The following is a 5,825-nucleotide window of genomic DNA, read 5'->3' on the forward strand; positions in this document are numbered from 1 at the left end:
GTCGATCTTTTTCTTCTTCTTTTTCTTAAATATAAGCTTTCCTATTTCTTTCTTTTTCTTTAGGTTTTCTGATGAAATTGTTTTTTCTTAGATTAAAGATATGTAAAATCAATAATCTATATAATATTAATTTTATCAATATAATTTTTATGCAAGCCAATGTCTAGGAATGCCGCAAGAAATGTTGCAGAAGAAATTTGCAATGAAACAGAAAGATTAAAACCGTATTATTGGAACATGGTTCTTCCTTAATTGTATTTATTCTTATAAAGAGTTTCTACTATTTATTGATGTAAATTTGTTTCCAGATTTTAACTATATAATTTTATGTATATATTATTTATGATTGCTTAAAACAATAATACTTATGATTTTATTTCGACTTTTTAGATAATACAAGTTTAGACTATCAAAACGGGAATGCCTACAACGAGATGATTTGCGTTATACAAGATATTTCTGTAACTTTTAGGATTAAAATCTATATATGTCATCGCTAGAAAAAAGCAGTATTTTTTAAAAATAATAAAATTATCTTTGAAAAAAAAAGGTGTATTGGTAGTTAATTATTTCAAAATTAGTGGGATTAGTTTAAAATTTATGTATACGTGTAAACTTACACAACAGTAACTATTATAAAATTTCGAATCCTAAAAAAAGATTTTTTAAAAAAAATACTTAAATTAAATTTCAAAATAGAAATGCTAATTTTTTTGGTTTTCAAGTTTAAAATAAAAAATCTTAACTTTGAAAATATAAAAATAAAAAACACACGGAAGTTATGCATCTAAAATTTAGTTTTTGAGCCTAATTATTTTATAGAACTATCAAGCATTATCTATTTATGGAACTATCAAGTATTATCCTTTGAAATATCTTAATTTAAATTATTAAAACTAATTAGATATCCTCATATTATAAACCTACATATATAAGTTTCTTTTAAAATTCATCATTTAAATAATATTTAATATTTTGAAGTTTTATATCAATTTCTATTTTGTTATTTGTATTTTAAAAATAATATTTTTTTAAGGAAAATACAACATATAATCTCTATGTTTTATCCTACTTCTAAACAAATTGAAAAACTTTTAAATTAATATTATTTAGATTATTTATTTTTAAAAAACTAGGTATGGAAGTTTCTTTTAAAATTTATCATTTAAATATTTAAATATTATTGAATATTTTAACTTTTATATCAGTTTTTTTCTTATAAAACATAATCTATGTTCTATCTTTACTTAAATATAATATATATATATAATCGAACTAATAATAAAACTTATAATCTATATGTTCTATCTTTACGTATACATAAAAAAAATGAACTAAGAATAATGATAATAATAATAATAATAATATATTAATGTACTAATTTTTAAAAAAAAAACAGCCAACTAAATATGTCGTTTTAATCTTATTTTGAAAAAATTAGTAATAATTATCCAACTAACTAGGATGTTTTAAAACTTCCTATTACACTCCCACTTCTAACCAAATTGAAAAACGTTTAAATTAAAATTATTTATTTTTTTAAAAAAAAACACGTATGGAAAAAAAATATGGTGTTTTAATAGTTATTTTGTAAAAAAAGTAATTACCCAACTAAATCGGGAATTTTAAAACTTCCCATTACACTCCTACTTCTTTTAAAATTTATCATTTAAATATTATTTAATATTTTAAATTTTATTTCAGGTTTTTTTATTTGTATTTTAAAATAAATATTTTTTTAATAAGATATAACCTATAATCTAAAAAATATAACTAATAATAATAATAATAATAATAATAATAATAATAATAATAATAATAATAATCCAAGTATAATGTTATGATAAACATAATTTAATGTCTTCTATGTTTATTATTATTATTATTTATTTATTTTTATAGATTTTCAACCTTAGCAAAAGATACATAAGGAATCGTCCTAGCAAAAAATATTAAAATGATAGTCTTTATCACTATCATAAACATAGAAGGTATTAAGTTATGTTTTCATAATATTACTTTTAAAGGACAATCAAATTTCAAAATTGGGAAATAATTTTATGAGAAATAAAATTTAAACTTTTGAATTTAAGATACATAATATTTATGATCTAGCTAGCGTTAAATTCTATCTTGAACAATATCACTAGTATAAGTCATTTAGCAAATTCAAGACTATTCCCAATATTATATAACAACATTAAATTAAGTTGAAAATAGAGATTTTAAAATATACGATAAGCTTTTAATTTTCAATTTTTACCTTTTTAAATTTGAATTCAAAGATAACTATAATTACATATAATAAGCTTTATCGGATAAAATTCAAATAAACATCCTCTCATTTATATGCATACGTTTTCTGATATAATTCAAATTAAAATTTAATATATCATCTACATACATTGATTAAATCTAATATAGTGATTGTACTAATTAAGATTGTTTTTAATTTTATATTATATTTTACACAAATTAATACAATAAATAATATTTTGAATCTTTTAAATTTGAATAAACATATATAAAATGTTTCAACATGTTATTTAGTCTTATGATATCAAATATTTCATATGGAAGGTTAGAATTGATAAATTATTAACATAATTTTTTTATTCAAACTACATAAAAGAATAAATTTTATATATATATATATATATATATATATTTCAATATAATAAATTAAATTGTGTACTAATGATATTAATTTAATATTGCTCAAATACACAAGTTAATGATTTGTATTATTATATTGTTATTACAATAAATTAAATATATTATTTAAGTGCATTATACATTTTATTAGTTATTTTTAATTATAAAATTATTACATTTTAAATCATCTGCGCAACGCGCGGGCACGTATACTAGTAAGGATAAAAGCAAAAGAGGAAGCTAGCATAAATCCTTTTTTTCCTAATAAATTCTTTTTATTTAACCATATGGTATTCTAGATATATATTAACATGATTAGTTTGAGTTCACATCGTGTTAGTATCCCATATTGCACATGGATTTGGTAATTTGTTTTCTTTTATAGTCTCAAACCATCTTTACTTTATGAGTTAATTTTTAGTATTGACTATTGAGTTAAGTTTAAAATCTACTCTTTTATTATAATATCATAATTAGTTAGCTTTTAAAAAATTAAGTTAAATTTGAGGTCCATTTTCCTTTTAACATCGTGAATGAACTCGGGATATATATTATTTACTAAAAAAAATATTGTTTTTCATCCCTAAAATAGAACTCGAGATTTTGGGCTATAAGCGATGGATTCCAACCATCACAACCAATTAATTGTTAATAAATGAAATGAAGCCCAAGCTATGTGAGGAAGATATAGATAGAAACAAGTATAATGAGCATGTAATTTTTAGTTAATATATTTCATATCTTTGTTTATATATATTTTAAAAAAAACATATAATTTTAGTGACATCAAAGTATGTGATGGTTGTTTCTCCCTTTTAATTTTAATAGAGAGTGATACTATCGAATGAGTCTGATGCATCACAAATTTAAATTAATAGAATTTTAAAAAATAAAAAAATATTTTAAATGCTTATTATTTTGGCCGGCCTATGCTATTTAGGGCTAGATTGAGTATTTTCTGATTAAGACCATATTCTTTAAATTTTGCAATTTAAAGAAAAAAATAGTCAAATGTGTTCATAAATTTCATAGGGGTTGTACCAAACATAAAGAAAAATCACAAGGAGGAGGAGTAATATAGTACTCCCTCTGTCTCAATTTATGTGACACTTTTCGTTTTTCGAGAGTCAAACAATTTAAGTTTGACCGGAAATTTGTGCATGAAATCTTTAATTTTTTTGACATGAAATACATATATTTGTAAACTACGTAAAAAGTACTATAAGTCACAACAATTGATAGTTCAAACTGTTTAAAAGATCTATGAAAAAATTATGGTCAAAGTTAGACTTGTTTGAATCTCGAAATCCGAAAAGTGCCACATAAAATGCGACGAAGGGAGTAATTTATAAGGAGAAATGGGAAAAGACAATTAAATAGGGTGCAATTTTTCTACCCATTTTTTTACGACATATATTGGTACCACACGCATACGATTTAAAGTTATGTTTGATAGGACAATTCGTTTCACTCATTTAATTTTATACAAATTTAGCTATTTATTTATATACACTCAAAGTTGAAGGATATAAGTGTCAAATGAACCCAAACTGGAAAATATATTTATGTATGTATCAAATATTAATACTTTCAAACTAACTTTTCTTTTGTGATGCATATATGTCATAAATTGGAGTTGCACAAGTATCCAGAGTGTGTCGACCAATACCCCTTTGTTGGAATTTTGTGTATATATATATATATATATAGTATATGTTGAATTCTCTTTATATCTTCATATATTTATTTTTTAATTATATTTTGATATCTTTAATAAAAATTCTACTTGTGCCACTAGTTGCGCTTCCTAAACATCTCTCGAAAGCAAATTTGTTAAAGATATATCTTCCTATTTGTTTACTCCAATTAGGAAAAATACACAATTTTAGCTTAGCTGCACAAACTTGTTCTTGCTTTAATAAACAATTCTAATATTGAACGAATAAATATTAAAATATGTTGTTTGAAGAACACATGGGGATGTAGCTCAGATGGTAGAGCGCTCGCTTAGCATGCGAGAGGTACGGGGATCGATACCCCGCATCTCCACTTTTTTGGAAAACAAATTTGGGAGGTAACGTTCTATCACACTGTATCTTGGATGTGAGCTTCCGTTTATCCACCCCGCATCTCCACTTTTTTGGAAAACAAAGTTTGGGAGGTAACGTTCTATCACACCGTATCTTGGATGTGAGCTTTCATTTATCCACCCTACTACAATATGATGTGTGCCGTCATCATCAATATCCTGGTCTCATTGGAGATTATGGACCCAATTAGATAAATTTTCACTTCTATAATTTCAATTGTGTAATTATATCAAACATAACTTTAAATTTCAAATACTGTTTTTCAATTTGATTTCAAACATTTTTAAAAATATATATATCATCAATTCATGTCCAACCATCTACTTATAACTTTTGGGTGTTGTATTTTGGAAATTGGTTGTAGCTACCTCAAAACAACACAATAAGAGCACAATTTTGCTAAACACCTCTTTGTTAGGTAAATCCACCCATTGAAGCGGTAGTATATATACCCAATTTTCCTTCATAAATGAATGTTAGATGAAAGTTGGGGAGCTAATCAAAGACGATACTCAACACAATAATAGTAAGAAATTAACGTGTACGTAGTGCTATAACAACCTTCGATCCACTGATATTGTTTATGAGTTTATATAATAAAATATATACAGACAAGGGTAAATTTAGAGTTTTAATAAGATGAGTGTGTTTTAATAAAAATTGTGTGAGTTTGCCGCAAAGAGAAAAATATTATACCATGTTAAGAGTATTTATCTTTGAGTTTGATAATACTTCAAGCATTCTTGATGTCATATCAATGGTTTGACGCGACGAGTATGATGATGACATGGACATAGAGCTGGGATTGATAAACTTTGTCTAGCTAAGAGCCGTTTTATTATTTTACCCCTGGATTTGAAAATGCATACACAAAAAGAAGTTGGTAGGCTTGGGTCACGATAAATACTTGATTGATATGAGTGATACAAAATTAATCTCCAAATTACTTATGAATAGTAATGAAAAGTATTTCAAGGGAGGGATTGTTGCTGAACAAAATCCTAATTGGTAGCTGAAAAAAGAAGCTGCTACTGCTTAAGGAACTCTTAATGATTAACCAAATAAAATTGCACTAATAAT

General features: G+C 24.2%; 1 non-coding gene across 1 annotated transcript; it reads left to right on the top strand.

The window, feature by feature from the left end:
- The first annotated feature begins 4,631 nt into the window (after positions 1-4,631).
- TRNAA-AGC (transfer RNA alanine (anticodon AGC)) lies at positions 4,632-4,704 on the top strand. The gene has a single exon. It is a non-coding gene; the product is annotated as a tRNA-Ala (tRNA).
- Positions 4,705-5,825: the final 1,121 nt, after the last annotated feature.

The sequence above is a fragment of the Solanum stenotomum genome, chromosome 2 (assembly GCF_019186545.1).
Source record: "Solanum stenotomum isolate F172 chromosome 2, ASM1918654v1, whole genome shotgun sequence".
NCBI classification, from domain to species: Eukaryota; Viridiplantae; Streptophyta; class Magnoliopsida; order Solanales; family Solanaceae; genus Solanum; species Solanum stenotomum.